This window comes from Pelobates fuscus, chromosome 7, assembly GCF_036172605.1.
Source record: "Pelobates fuscus isolate aPelFus1 chromosome 7, aPelFus1.pri, whole genome shotgun sequence".
In the NCBI taxonomy this organism is placed as follows: Eukaryota; Metazoa; Chordata; class Amphibia; order Anura; family Pelobatidae; genus Pelobates; species Pelobates fuscus.
This window is the reverse complement of record NC_086323.1, coordinates 142818889-142835302: the sequence shown is the minus strand read 5'-3', so window position 1 is coordinate 142835302 and position 16414 is coordinate 142818889. Positions and strand designations below refer to the sequence as shown.

Here is a 16414-nt window from a genome sequence, read left to right as displayed (position 1 = left end):
TTTGCTCTTGAGACAGATTACAGAGGATGCTACGTAAGGCTCTGATGGAACTTCCATGTGGCCACGTCAAAATACACATGACAATTATTTGATTCTTTTTTTTTTTCCCACAATCTTTTTCGACTAGCAAATAATAATAATAATAATAATAATAATAATAATAATAATAACCACGGAAAGGTACATTCAGATTGTTCTGGTTTTCAAGTATGTGATACCTTAGCCTAACATCCAGGGGTTGGTACAAATGTAGGAACACAATTAATAATTCTGTCATATGACTCAGGATTACTCCAGAGCTACTTCTAATGTCTTCCCCCAAGCATTGAAACAGTTAAAGTTAAATTTGCCATTTGGTATTTTCTGTTGCACTGCTTCCCCACAGAATGAATTTCAGTGCATGCCTTTCCTATTAAACTGCTTTGGTCCTGGTGTGAATATTTTAAAAACAAGTCAGATTTTCTACAGAGATAGAGATTGGTAAAGTTTGATTCACCAGCTAGTACTGAACTACAACTCCCATGATTCCTTTACAAATAGATGAAGGACATTTATTCTGAGGTGTACTTAACTGGAAGGTGGTCTTATTCAATAATTTTATCTGTATGAAATATTCATTTTGGGTGGGGGTAGGTTAAACAGAGCCACTTTAATATGGAAGTCTGGTTTTAGTCTGTTTCTTGTGAACCAAACCTTGTACTTGATGTACTTCATTCTGATCTTGATTAGTAGTTAGAGTAGGTTCGTGAAGGATCTTGTATATTCCTGCATTCAATCAACTAACCTAATCTTCACCATACAACTAACTGTAATTACATATGGTACAAGCTTGGCGACCCATTCTTTAATTATAAATCCCAGGGGGCCATTGATCATCTGTTCAGCAAAACCCCTTCACTAGACTGTTGCCAGTGTTGTATTGGGTTTCCGAAGCATAGCAGAAGGCAGAGCAGCTACATTAACTTTGTTATTGGGCAATTGCTTGGCACCTTATTAATATGATGAACCCTTTTCAGTCGTCGTAGGGGATCCAACTCGAAATCCCAACCCAGAATTTAAATCGGCGCAGTCACTTTGCGGGTCTTTGCAGAAGTTGTAAAGACCCCCACTACTTCCCAAGGTTACATGGCTGCTGGTATTGGGAATGGGAAAAAGTAAATGGGAGATATTCTTACCATTCAGTGTCCTTTTTCAGTTGGCAAATACCAAAAGTTGATAACAGAAGCTCTGCCTTTTGTCAGTTGTACATTGCCCATAAGAGTAGAATATAGGTGTACATTGAGTAACACTGGAAATTAGTCTTTAGGGAGTCATCACTCGAGAAGTAATGATTTAACATCATCAGCCAAGGGTTTATGGATGCTGACCCACCTGATCCTATGCAGCCTAGTGTGGAATTATTATTCTGATAATTTATTAAACTGATAATGCTATTAAAAAGATTGTAATTACAGTGTGACTGACTGTCACTGGGTGGGATTCTGTTCAGCCCATGGAGGGCATAGGTAGAACTATGACCGGGACTGTACAAAAGACAGCCTAGCATTTCACCCTTCTCCAACTGGGGCACAGTACTGTCACCATATAACTGAGCTAGACTCATGATTAATGAGATTATTATTTTATTTTACTGTTATAAAATGATATATTGCTTAGCAGTCTGCGTATATGCTATCTATAATTACTTTGATGTTTTATGCCCAACATGTCTAATAACCCCAGGACGTACTTGGAAACCAGAGTCGTCTGAATGTACCTTTCCGGGTTAAATACTTTGTTATTATTACTGTCATGTGTTAAAAAAAAAAAAAAAAAAAAAGAGAAAGTAATTACAGTCCTCTTCCCATAATAAACTTGGTCAGAAGTGACACTTTTCTTGTATATCAGAAGCACTCATAACAAGTGTTTTATTCTTTTCTCTCTTCCCCCCTCCCCTTCCTCCTTATATAAATATGCCCACTCTAGGCTCCACCTAAATTTATATCCCTCTAATGGTTTTATACTCTTTTAGAGTTTTATTTTAGATTGGTAGCTATTCTCAATCGTTTGCTTTTTGTATGTCTTTATCTCGTTTTTCAAAAATGTTACTACAAATCTTATTGAAATGTCAACTGAGGGGAAAAAAAGATAGAAAATGCAGTACACGTGGCATATTACATTTATTCAGCAGTGGAATTATCGGCAGGGCAGAGTTGGTTAATATGAAGACTTCTAGAAGGTAACAATACACTGCAACTCCCATTGCTCTCAGCAAAATTTACTGTAGCTTGCATTAAGGTGTTACCAGGGCCGGATTAACATAGGGGCTGATGGAGCTGCAGCTCCATTCCCAGGCCCATGGAATAGGCCCATTGTAAAAAAAAAAAAAAAAAAAAAATATATATATATATATATATATTTTTTTTTTTTACAGACTACTCTTAGGTTTGCCACCTGACTGGTATTTTAACCCCTTAAGGACCAAACTTCTGGAATAAAAGGGAATCATGACGTGTCAGACACGTCATGTGTCCTTAAGGGGTTAAGGCACAGCTGGTATTGGAGGCTGTCTGGCCGTGACGGTATCGCAGTTATACCGGCAATACAAATGCAAATATTTGTCTCCGTATAAACGGAGATTACTCTGCAATACCAGCACCGGCCAGTAGGGGTCACTGTGTATGGAGAGAGGCAGGGATAGCAAGTTACAACATCTCCCTGCCACTCTCTACTCACTGATCTGCGGGGGAGCAGCTACACAGCACAGAGAGTCCAGACAGCAGCTCCCAGCCTGCAGAGACAGACTACAGCTCAGGTATGTGAAGAATGGGGGAAAGGCAGCAGGGAGACATGGGGACACTGAGACACTAGGCGACACTGGGAGACGTGGGGACACTGAGACATATGGGGACACAGACACATGGGGACGCTGTGAGACATAGGGAGACACATTGGGACACGGAGACACTAGGGACACAGTGTCTCAATGTCTCCCAGCCAGTGTCCCTAGTGTCTCAGTGTCCCCATGGCTCCGGGTGTCCCCTGGTCTCCAAGTATCTGTGCCCCCATGTCTCTCAGTGTCCCCATGACTCCCAGCCAGTGTCTCAGTGTCCCCACGTCTCCCAGTGTCCGTATGTCTCCCAGCCAGTGTCCCTAGTGTCCCCATGTCTCCCAGTGTCTGTGTCCTTATTGTCCCCATGTCTCCCAGTTTTCCCATGTCTATGTCCACAAGTGCCCCATGTCTCCCAGTGTCCCCAAGTGTCTGTGTCCCCATGCCTCCCAGCCAGTGTGCCTAGTGTTGGTGTCCCTATGTCTCTCAGTTTCCCTAGTGTCTTAGTTTCCCCAAATGTCTGTGTCCCCATGGCTCCCAGTGTCCCCTAGTATCCCAGTATCTGTGTCCCCATGTCTCTCAATGTCCCCATGTCTCCCAGTGTCTCCATGACTCCAAGCTAGTATCTCAGTGTCCCTATGTCTCCCAGCAAGTGTCCCTAGTATCTCAGTGTCCCCATGTCTCCCAGTGTCTGTGTCCCCATGTCTCTGTGTCCTTAGTGTCCCCATGTCTCCCAGTGACCCCTTGCCTATGTCCACAAGTGCCCCATGTCTCCCAGTGTCCCCAAGGGTCTGTGTCCCCATGCCTCCCAGCCAGTGTCCCTAGTGTCTGTGTCCCCATGTCTCCCATTGTCCCCATGTCTGTATTCACAAGTGCCCCCATGTTTTCCAGTGCCCCCATGCCTCCCAGTGTCCCCAGGTCTCTCAGTGTCCCCATTTCTCTCAGTGTCCCCTAGTATCCTAGTGACACGGGACACACTGAGACATGGGGACACTGGGAGAAATGGGGACACAGACACTGGGAGACTAGGGGACTGGGCGACATGGGGACATTGACACTGTGGTACATAGGGACATTGATGTCAGGCTGGCCTTCCAATTCTTTGGACAGACATGCCCCCTTTTTGGGCATGCTTGCCCCTTTTGGCAGTTCTGGTCATATGATTCGCGTCAGTGGCGCACCCTTTTACCCCGCCCATGGACACTGCTGTTATGGGGAATGGATTTACTTTAATTAGATAAAGAGATTAGCATAGAGTATGTGTTTTCTTATAGCTGCATCCTTTGAGTTTCCCTCCAACACCAACTCCATCAGATACATGACTCTTGAGAGGTGTGTTTGTTTTAGTGTTTTTGGTTGATAAGATTCTGTAGTTAGGCCCCATCATAATTGTCAGCACCAGGCCCACTGGGCTCTTAATCTGGCCCTGGGTGTTAGATAGGCAGCTAGAGAGCCTTAATTTGCCAAAAAAAAATCAGTCTTCCGGTAATGTACATGCTTTTAATTATACTAACAGGAACTGCAAATTTTAAATCCAGTTTCTATTTTGTTGCTTTAATAATGCATTAATTAAAGCGTCTCTGTCACGGTCTGGGATTTTTACATACTTTGCAAAGATCCCTGATGGTGAGTTGGTGACATCACTGGCAGGAGTCCAGTGGCCGGGGGCAGGGAAAGGTGTGATTTACTCACCTGATCCTCTTACTCACGGGCACCGCCATCTTGAGCCACTGCACATTCTTCAGCTCCCGGTGCGTCCACGGCCAGGAGGAGACATTATGAGTACAGAACAGAGGTCTACGGAGGATCCTGAGAGATCATGGGATCATCCATAGAGATAGGGTTTTTGCTATCTCTATGGATGGTGATCAGGTGTAGGAAAAATGCTGAAAACAAAATGGTCTCTACTTTGTCTCAGTATATCTTCTGACTGGGTTGGAATTTCTGTGAAATGCCAACAAGGTGAATGTGAGTATTTCATAAAGATTTTATCTGTATGAAAAATTCATTTTGGGTGGGGGTAGGTTGATAGAGCCACTTTAATATTGGAGTCTGGTTTTAGTCTGTTTCTTGTGAACCAAACCTTGTACTTGATGTACTTCATTCTGATCTTGATTAGTAGTTAGAGTAGGTTCGTGAAGGATCTTGTATACTCCTGCATTCAATTAACCAACCTAATCTTCACCATACAACTATGGTACAAGTTTGGCGACCCATTCTTTAATTATAAATCCCAGGGGGCCATTCATCATCGGTTCAGCAAAACTCCTTCATTAGACTGTTGCCAGTGTTGTATTAGGTTTCCGAAGCATAGCAGAAGGCAAAGCAGCTACATTAACTTTGCTATTGGGCAATTGCTTGGCACCTTATTAATATGATGAACCCCTTTCAGTCGTCGTAGGGGATCCAACTCAGAATCTCAACCCAGAATTTAAATTGGAACACTCATTTTGCAGAAGTTGTAAAGACCCCCACTACTTCCAAAGGCTGCATGGCTGCTGGTATTGGGAATGGGAAGAAGTAAATGGGAGATATTCTTACCAGAAGCTCTTCCATTCAGTGTCCTTTTTCAGGTGTAAATGAATACAAAACAGAGGATTACAGAACAAAGTGTGAGAATGAAGAAGGTGCCTTTTTCAGTTGGCAAATAAAGTTGATAACAGAAGCTCTGCCTTTTGTCAATTTTACATTGGCCATAAGAGTAGTCCCTACTTTACCTTATATTTTTGCATTGGAATTTCAATGTATTAACCTCCCATTGGATTAAACATATGTTTATTGAACTGGTGGCCCCTGCTTTAGCACCAATGGCCGCTACCAAATTTGTCTTGAACCAGTTGATCAATCCTTCTTGTGATTGGGGATATTTTAGTTTATTCTCCTAAAAAGAAATTGATTAAAGGTCATTTGGGACCTCTAGGAAATCCGTTGTTGGCTGTAGTTTCAACTCTACGGCTTTCTTATTCTTCTCTTTCTTCTTCTTACCTTTCTTGGGTCTTTTGGGTCAAACTTGATCAATTGTTTGTTCAACAATGTTATGTGCTGAACTTTCTCATTTTCTGCCTGATGACAAAGAATCTAATAAGAATTATTTAAAGGGGTACTCCAGATCCCTAAAGCACTTTGATTTGCTGAAGTGCTTCATTTGTGAAGAGTGTTTCCTCTTATTTTACAGAAAGTGTAGATCTCAGCACTTTTATAAATTAACCTTGTTACACTCCCCCAGCTGTCAATCAGACAACAGTCGTGTTACTTCCTGGTTTGGATAGCTCAGTGGAGATAAACTGCAGAGGCAGACAATTGGTCAAAGCACCTGCCTTGAAAATACTTTTCATTGAGTTGCATTGGGAAGTGTGTGATTGGACAGCCACATAAAGTCTGGGCTGGGAAGAAGGGGAGAGCTTGCAATGGCTTCTGACAAGAGATCTGCAGGTTTTTCAAGTCGATTTTAGATATACCCCCAGTGAAACAATTTATAATAAATGCATGCATTTCTTCATTGGGCTTTATCTTCTAAACAGTGATTCTTTTCGGCAATGGAGTGTTCCTTTTCAATAATGAATGTTAATTTCAGGTGATGCTACATTCAGTTTCATCTGACCAATATACAGCACAAACATTATTCTGCTTCAGCCATTTGGTGTAGATTTAATTATATATTTTTATAGTTTTGTTTTATCAATCTGCTCTGCCCTTATTCTGTTTTGTTTTGATGTGTTTTTTTGTGGCTTTAACCCAGCATCTCTGGATACAAACTGGATGAAGATACACCCATAATGGTTCAGTATTCCATGGGAAGGTGGTTCACAAAGTTAAACTGGAGGCTCCCAGGAGATTGATGTGCAAACTTTGCCATATGGACGTATGTCATCTCCTAGACATGCCCAATGTTCTCCACCTTCTGGGACACATTTTATGTTTTGACTTTATTGTTATTATTGGTATGGTATTTTTATAGCGCCAACATATTCGGTAGTGCTTTACAATATTATAAGAGGGGAAGATTTAACAATAAATGAGACATTTACAGAATGTTACAGGAGTAATAGGTTGATGCAGATCCTGCTCAAATGAGCTTACAATCTAGAGATGTGGGTTTACTTATGAATATACATATTTGTAAATGTTAAAAAACAAACAAGCAGAAAAGGCGCTATAAGTATAAAATATTAGTGCAAATATTGAAGTAATAAAGGTAGAGCAGCACCTACATTTGTACAAGGTCACAAAACACCATACACTTTATTATTGTTGTGAATATCTATATGGACTTTATTATTGTTGTCTATATGGACATTCTATATGGACTATATGGACATTCATGAAATAGATCTATTTATTTCTTTATTTTGCTGTTATTTTTGCTATTTATTTTTTGCTATTTTTGGGCTATTTTCATCAATTTCTACATGCTTTATGGGACTTCCCAATTGAGACATTTAGTGGATCTACCCCGTTTTTATGAACGAGACTATGGGAATTAATTCAACCAACTAATCGACTCCACGCCCAAGGTATGGGCTTTAAAAGGCAGGACCAGCTACATCAGGACGTGATCTGAGGAAGCCGATTGGGCAAAACGCGTCATCACGTTAATTACGTCATCACGTCATCACGTGATCGGACGGAACTCTGAGTTCCAGGAAGTGTAACCTGCAGTGTCGAATTTCGTATGGTTCTGGTAGATATCTCTCATATAACACTGATGTATGGTTATTATACTTCCAAATAGGAACGGTGATCTTGGATTTTACTTAAGCAATAAAGGTTTTCTATTTCTGATTGAGCTGGCATCCTGCTATTTTGCACCACCATTCAAGTCCCGGTTTGTGAACTAATAAGCTGGACAAGTTAGAGCAGACTTTTACTGCTCTTCCTTTGTGAGTAATATTCCTATTTTTGTTTATTTTTAATACCTATTCCTCAACAACATTATACTATGTCTTTCCTTGTTGTATTTTTCTTTATATATGTTTTAACTTGATTGGAGCATCAAAGGAGACATATTTTCCTGTTGTAAGTTATTATTTTAACATTTATCACTATCCACTTGCAATTTTGCACATATGTTACTTTGAGTGTGCTTATATTGAATACACACTCCTTTTGCACTATTTTGATGCACTAATTTGCACTTAACATTTTTAAAGGTACAGCCCACCCTTTTATTTGTATTCTATTACATATTTGTACATGTTAATAACCCCAAATTTATGGATTAGTGAACATTCCCTCTACTTATGGGGAGCTTTCCGTTCCTATCAATCGTTCATAGAATGTGCCCTCATTAAGTCTTATAAGTTTGTATGTGTTATTTTGGATGTTTTTGAAAGTTGACTCACCCATATCGCAGTACCCCTTTATGTATAGTTTGGGCTTTTTTTTTTTTTTTTTAAATTGTCACTTACATTGTCACATGACACGCTTTTTTTTATGATACCGTATGCTATACCCTTGCCATAAAATGGAATAAGAAAAGGTGTAGAAAGATTGGGAAATATTATACAGACAACTTTCACCATGAACCTTGCCAGTTTTGTGGTGTACATAGTGATACATAGTGACATAAAAACTTAACTACAAACGCATTAAGCTAAATTCTCCCTGCGATGGTCTGTCCCTCCACGTAGGAATCCTTGTAAGAAAACTTATGAATGAGAATGCATAAATTCCACACTCCCAGTAAAACATACTTTTATTCAACCTTGTAGGGCTACTAAAATCAGCAAATGCAGAAATATGGAAACCATTCACAATCCATCTACAGCAGTTTTAGCAAAGCAAAACTAAAGTCTACACTTTCCATTTACTCTTCACAATCTGTATTTCTGTAGTTGTCGATTTTAGTAGCCTTATGGAGGTGAATAAGAGGCTGTTTTTAAATTTACATGCCGTCATTCATAAGTTTACATACTGAGCAGAGCAGAGGGGTTTGATCGTAAACATAGAGACTGACACTCATAAGAAGGGACACTTGGGAGGTATTCAGAAGAATCTCACCACCTGCACTATAATTATACCCATCAGTAACATTTGGTGCAGGATCATTTTTTTATCCATTAACCAATGGGTCTGTAGAACCAAGAGTGGGCAATCTAAACACTGTAAGACATCCTGGCCCACCCTGTATGCTGGGTACCGCACCTTCTCACACTCAGTACGTTTATACAGTATGATCATGGCTTCTGAGTGCTGACACACCAGCTTGTCCTGTTGCACAAATCAATGAATGGACAAAGCTAAATTATGTCAGCATTTGCTTCATATTGTTAATCTTTCCAGGACTCAACTGTGCAAAATGGGTTATAGGAAAAAGAGCGGAATCCCCTTAGACATAACCACAACAAGCAGAATGGCAGGAGCCTTGTGTCCAGTTTTAGAAGCCATGTCTCCCGGGAGTTATTCACTGATTGAGATAACTCTGAAAGAATCCAAGACCACACAGGGAGATAAACAGTCCCCTTCTCATATTATGACATGCTAAGATGCTTTATAATTCAGTCTGCCTGTAAAACCAGTGACATCTCTTTTCCACAGGTCTCTGTATTTTACAACTTGACACTAGTAAAGGTTCTTATCTATTTATAGAGCTTGCAATTACTTTACCTCCCTAACGCTGCAGTAACATTAAGCCTAGAACTAGGGCTGCCATCAGAAATTTTAGGGCCCCTGACACAGCTCAAGATCTGGGCCCCCGGGGCCAGCCCCGAGTCCGCCCACAAGGATGAAGTGTGTGTGTGTGTGTATAGTGGATGCGGTATGTATAGTGGATGTAGAATGTGTATAGTGGAGGCGGTATGTGTGTCATGGATGCAGTGTGTATAGTGGATGCAGTATGTGTGTCATGGATGCAGTGTGTATAGTGGATGCAGATTGTACGTTTTGTGTAATGTATGTAATGTTTGTATGCATGCATTAGATGCAGAGTGTGTGTGTAGTGAATGTAGGTGTGTGTATAGTGCATGCAGAGTGTGTGTTTTTGTAGTGGATGTAGTGTGTATAGTGAATGTAGTGTGTTTGTAGTGAATGTAGTGTGTTTGTAGTGAGTGAAACGTGTGTATAGTGAATGTAGTGTGTGTGTGTGTGTAGTGCAAAGTGTGTTTAGTGAATGTAGTGTGTGTGTGTAGTACAAAGTGTGTTTAGTGAATGTAGTGCGTGTGTGTAGTACAAAGTGTGTTTAGTGAATGTAGTGCGTGTGTAGTGCAGAGTGTGTTTAGTGAATGTAGTGTTTGTAGTGAGTGCAGAGAGTGTATAGTGAATGTAGTGCAGAGTGTGTTTAGTGAATGTAGTGTGTGTGTGTAGTGCAAAATGTGTATAGTGAATGTAGTGTGTGTGTGTGTGTGTGTGTAGAGCACAATGTGTATAGTGAATGTAGTGTGTGTAGTGCGAAAATCGCTCTCTCTATATATATATATATGTGCTTCTCTATGACAAGCGTTCAGCGTCGACATGCAGAGCATGGAGATGTTGAATGTCAGTGCTGCACATTTTGCAACACTGACACAGGAAGCGCCTAGGTGTTCCTAGGCAGCAATGTAAACACTGCATTTTCTCTGAAAAGGCAGTCTTTGCAGCAAAAACCCTGCAGTGGTAGACTATACTCACCAGAACAACTACATTAAGCTGTATAATATAAATTAAGCTGTAGTTGTTCTGGTAACTATATAGTGTCCCTTTATGTTTGTGTGTGCAAAGGGGAAGGGACTGCAGAGGGTGCCGAAAGGAAGGGGCTGTAAAGGGTGTGAGTGGAAGGGGCTGCAGAGGGTACAGGGGGGAATAGAGGCTGTAGTGGGTGCAGAGGAGGGACAGGATGTAGTGGGTGCAAAGGGTAATAGGAGCTGCAGTGGGAGCAGTTGGGTAGGGGATTCAGTGGGAGCAGGGAGGTAGGGGCTGCAGGAGGTAGGGGCTGCAGTGGGAGCAGGGGTAGGTGCTACAGATGGAGCAGGGAGGTAGGGGCTGAATTAGGTAGGGGTTGCAGAGGGAGCAGGGAGGTAGAAGCTGTAGGGGGTATGGGCTAGGGGCTGCAGAGGGAGCAGGGGCTAGGGGCTGCAGAGGGAGCAGGGGGTAGGGGCTGCAGAGGGAGCAGGGGGTAGGGGCTGCAGAGGGGGTAGGGGCTGCAGAGGGAGCAGGGGCTGTAGGGGGTATGGGCTGCAGAGGGAGCAGGGGGTAGGGGCTGCAGAGGGAGCAGGGGCTGCAGAGGGAGCAGAGAGGTAGGGGCTGTAGGGGTTATGGGCTGCAGTGGTCGCAAGGGTTAGGAGCTGCAGAGGGAGGTGGGAGGTAGGGGCTGTAGGGGGTATGGGCTGCAGTGGGTAGGAGCTGCAAGGGGTATGGACTGCAGTGGGATCAGGGGCGTAGGGGATGCAGTGGGAGCAGGGGGGTGGGGATGCAGTGGGAGCAGGGGGGTGGGGGCTGCAGAGGGAGCAGTGGGGGTAGTGGATGCAGTGGGAGCAGGGGGCTAGGGGATGCAGTGGGAGCAGGGGGTAGGAGATGCAGTGGGAGCAGGGGGGTAGGGGGATGCAGTGGGAGCAGGGGGGTAGGGGATGCAGTGGGAGCAGGGGGGTAGGGGATGCAGTGGGAGCAGGGGGTAGGGGATGCAGTTGGAGCAGGGGGTAGGGGATGCAGTGGGAGCAGGGGGGTAGGGGATGCAGTGGGAGCAGGGGGGTGTGGGAGCAGGGGGGTAGGGGATGCAGTGGGAGCAAGGGGGGTAGGGGATGCAGTGGGAGCAAGGGGGGTAGGGGATGCAGTGGGAGCAGGGGGGTAGGGGATGCAGTGGGAGCAAGGGGGGGTAGGTGATGCAGTGGGAGCAAGGGGGGGTAGGGGGTGCAGTGGGGTTAGGGGGTGCAGTGGGAGCAAGGGGGGTAGGGGATGCAGTGGGAGCAAGGGGGGGTAGTGGCTCCCAAAACCCTCCCAAACCTTACCTTTCTGGTGGTCCTCTTGTAAGTCTGCTCAGGGCAGCTCCGCACAGCTCACTGTGACTGGTGATGTCACTTCCTGCAAGACAAGCCTCACGGAGCTGCCCTGAGCAGTGTTACAGGCAGCTCAGTGAGGCTGTGTTTGGAGACAGGCACACTGTGGGGCAGCCTAGTGGGGTCTTTGGAAGGCCCCTTAGCTGCCCCTCAGTATGCCCTGCACGGAGGGAGAACATTTTTAGCAGCAGGGGCCCGCGGACGGCTGTGCGGGCCCCTTGCTGAGTGCAGGCTGGCTGGGGAGATTGTTTAACTCCCCAGCTCAGCCATTATTTACTGTAGCAGTATGTGGGGCTCGGGGCCCTCCAGGACCGCCGGGCCCATGACAACTGTTATGGTTGTCATGCCCTGATGGCGGCCCTGCCTAGAACAAACCACATTACTGCTGGGATAATATTATGTTTTTAATCGACTGTGATCTGTAAGACACCCTTCATGAACTGAGCACTATGTTAATCATACTTTACATTTTGCCCATTAGGGGGGCATCGGACATTATAGGACTGACATTAGGTTAGGGTTGACAAGAGGCCTTTGCCCTATAGGCCAATAGCCTAATTGGTTTGGAGGCACTGTTCTTCTGCTGATTAAAAACAATTGGAGATGTGGTGCCCAATTGGGGTCCTTCTAAGAACAACACCCGTTCAATTATGGATTTTTTGCGTTTTGTTTATTTTTACTATTGTAATCGTTGATTCTATGTTTATGTTTTATGTTATGCTTTATTGCAGACACTCTGCATTAAGTGCCCACTTGGTAGGTGTAGATTTGTTACTCGTTTTCTTTATTGCTAGTCCTTGCCTCTCGCTTGGTCTGAAGGTATACGGGGGTTAGTAGGAGTGAGTGTGTAAATTATTATTATTATTATTATTATTTTAATATTTTTATAGCGCCATCAGATTTCATAGCGCTGTAAATGAGTGAGAACAGGGGTATGTAAGAGAGTTGGTGAGCAGAGGGGGTGGAGAGGGCTTGTGGGTTCTTCACTAAAATAGTTCTGGCACTATAGCTTTGCAGTGCTGCTGTGCCCAGACAGAGTCACTAATAGACTGTGATGCTCAGCAGAGCGGCTCATAGGTTGTCGCAGAAACTAGTTACATATTAAGTGATGCCCGATTCTCGTTAATCGTCTTTGAATAGGGGGGAGATAAGCCCCAGGAGTATGGAAGAGAGCAGGAGTGAATGGATGTGTGTGTGAAGGGCTCGTCAGATGTAGGCAGTGGTTTTTCCAAACACCCATAAAAATGAAGATTCTTACTGAAACTTGCAAAAGATCAATAAGTTGGTTGGATTTATGATCTTTATTATTCACAAAACGTGTTATAACTTTGTCTATACTTAATATTTCTGTTTGATTCCACATCACAAATGAAGAATTTTAAAAAACTAAACTGGAGATGTGATGCGATATCTGTTGACAGAGTACTCCAGGTGGGAATTATGCAGGGCCCCGGCTAGTCCACCAGTGCACGGGTCAGTGGCTTAAAATGTCAACGGTCTCCAGGCTGTGGCAGACCCACTGGAATATTTCCTAAGATATGGGATTTTCGAGTTATGTATGTAAAAAGCCCATTCATTTATACCAAACGTTACCAGTCTTCACAGTTACAGTTAGAACAAGGCTGAAAAAAATACATAGAATTTGGGATAAATCTTTCTAAAAACAAATAAAAAAATAAATAAAACCATGAGAAAGCCCTCAGATGACCTTGATCTCCATGAATGTCTGGCTTCTAGGCAGCAGACGGATGGGCATTCTATCCGGAGGGAAACAAATCATAAGAGCAATTCTTGTATTATCTAACTCACTATACAAGCCAGTAGGATGGGATGAGATCATAAAACTTTAACTGTACAAATGTAATGGACTATATCCAGTAAAGACTCTGTTTGACAGGCTGAGTATCTATTAATCCCACAGGAAGTGCTGTGTTAAGACTCTGGCAGACTGAGTTTTACTTGTTGGGATCTGGTATAAATTTAAAAGAAATCCATCATATACATTGTGAGTAATGTGATTTATATTAGGTAGCAATTTGTTAGCGTGACGTCCTGTCTCATACAACTTCCGATTTTATTAAAGACACGGAGGCTCCTATTATGCATAACTCTTTCTTTATTTCCTCAGCAGCAAAGATAGAGGAATATGAATATTGTAAAAAATGAAGAAAAAACAGTATAGATACACAGGCAACCAATCACATAACAGAGGAAGTGAGTATATAAGGCCTGTGTTTCCCACAATCCCCCTCTTTCTTTGCTGCTTCCTCAGATCAGCTAAGTATTTTACCTTGCTCTACATGTTCTCAGCAATTATTGATTTTATTGAATTTTATTGCTGTTTGCACTTTGCTCGTTTGTTTGTGCATTTAACATTTTCTCTCCTGGTGTGCCTAGTGGGTTTCCCATCCCTCTATTACTATTTTTCTCCGCGGAGGGGATTTTCCTCCTTACTTCCCCTGCGGTTGTTTTTTCCCCGCTGGGTGCTCGCTCGCTATCTTTCCACGGGCGGCTGTTTGCCGCGGTCTGTTTGTTCCGACCGCGGCTGCATGTCTCTCGCCCTCTCTGCATACGTGCCGCGGGGATAGGGTGCACGCGCCCCTTCCCCCAGTAGGTCCGGACCGCGAGAGCTATCCGCCGGCCTCCTCGTGCGGCGGCCATTTTGGAGGCGGAGCTCACTCGCGGCCGACACCACTGCTTTTCTGCGGCTCGCGGTCTGCCTGCTGTCCGCCTCTGCCGTTCCCTGGGTCCCCTGGCACACCTAGCAGCATCTTTCTCTGTTCTCGTTGGGTTAATCAACCCTGTTTGCTCTACATACCTTTTCCAACGTCACCTGTGAGTAATTGTTACCATTATGGAAGACAAGGATGAAGGGCAAGTAGGCCCTACTGGCACCTTTTCTCAGGATGCTCCAGAGGGTAATATAGCTTCCCAAGAATTCCATGCCCTCTTGGACGCCACTATGGCTTCATCCTTGCAAAAGGCCTTTGCCTCTGCCATGGGAGCGGTGTCCACATCGTTTTCCCAATCTCTGCAGAGTATGCTTTTGCCCTCGTTGGCGGCTCCCTCCCCCCTGGGTGATGGGACCCCCCCGCCTGCCCCCGCCATGCCTGGGGCCCGTAAGGCAAGGGCTAAGGCTAAACACGTCAGCTCCCACTCCCCGATGCAGGCTATGCCTGCCATGATGGACTCGCTTGACGCGGTCACAGACAGCGCGCATACCACGCGCAAAAGAGCCCCTGGCCGGGCTAAAAAGGCTAGATTATGGAAACGGGCTAGAGCCCTCAATGATATGTCGGATTCCGACAGGAGTGTGGAAAATGAGTCTGACGCTATGGAGTATGACTCCTATGATGAGGATGGCTCGGAAGAGGATTTGCCCCCTACGGGCGTAACCCCCTCGGGTTCCTCTACCGTTACTAAGGGCCTCGTTCAGGACCCCGCTGGGGATAGTAAAACGCTATTTGACCCTCAGGGTAACCCCCTGTTCGACCCCGACGACCTCCGCCATCCCCGGTCGGCTGAATGGGTTCCCCCAGAACACATAGCCCAGTATGTGGCCAGACGCATGCGTACCCCCCTGTCTAAGGAAGGTCGCAATAAGCTGCGGGCGGAATGCCCCAGGCCTTCCCTCCCGGGCTCGGCCTGCAAGACTCCCGATATTGACCCCCAAATTGCCCAGTTCCTGAATAAATCAGGCTGGAAATCCAAAAAGGGCCTAGACTACTCCCTTAAGGGCTGTCAGGACAAGATCTTGGATACCCTGGGCCCACTTACAAAGCTCTACGAGCTGCTGGACGCCACTAGAACTGGCGATTCGGTTTTAGACATGGATGTAGCCATCGGTTGGGTACAAAGGGCTATATGCCTAGTGGGGAACGCTAGTACCGCCATGTCCTCTGAGAGGCGCAAGGCAATTCTCCTCAAAATTGACCCGAAATTGGCTGCCATGACGGTAGCGGAGCCGGGCCCTTCCGAAGAGGGGGCCCTGTTCGGTAATTCTTTTGTTAAGGACCTGGGGTCCTACGTTAAAACCTTTACGGCCATAGACAAGGCTCAGGCGAACATGAAGCGCATGTTCGCGCCCAAAGTTTTTGGAGGGGCCGGGCGTAGCAGGAACCGTCCACCCGGCCGTGGTTACCGAGGCTCATTCCGTACCTCCAGAGGTTCCTTTTTCCCGTCCCGGGGATTTCAGGACTCGAAAACGCCTCCTTTCTTCCCGGCCAGAGGGAGATCTTGGGGCTCCAGATACCCCCGCGGTGCCGCTTCGGGCAGACGCCCTTATGGTGAGTACCCTTTCTTCCCCTGTCGCTCACGGGCGGGTAGCGGGGAGGCTGGCTCTGTTCCACCAAGAGTGGACATGTATTACTTCGGACGCTTGGGTCCTACAATGTGTGAAAGGTTATCACCTGGACTTTGTCTCTCTACCTGTACAATCTTATGTCCCCAGGGAACTGTCTCTTCCCCCAGATCAGGACAGGATGATCTCCGCGGAGGTCGAGGAGATGTTGTCCAAAGGCGCCATAGAAGAATTGCCGTTCGCCGCCCCGGGCTTTACGAGCAATCTCTTCCTGGTACCGAAAAAAGGGGGCGGAGTTCGTCCAGTGATAAACCTCCGCCCTCTCAACGCGTTCCTCCG

At 45.0% G+C, this 16414-nt stretch overlaps 1 protein-coding gene across 1 annotated transcript in view; it reads left to right on the top strand.

The window, feature by feature from the left end:
* The window catches only part of LOC134568844 (coiled-coil domain-containing protein 3-like), a 32298-nt gene that overhangs the window by 2277 nt on the left and 13607 nt on the right, over positions 1 to 16414 (top strand). The gene's annotated exons all lie outside the window — the stretch shown is intronic.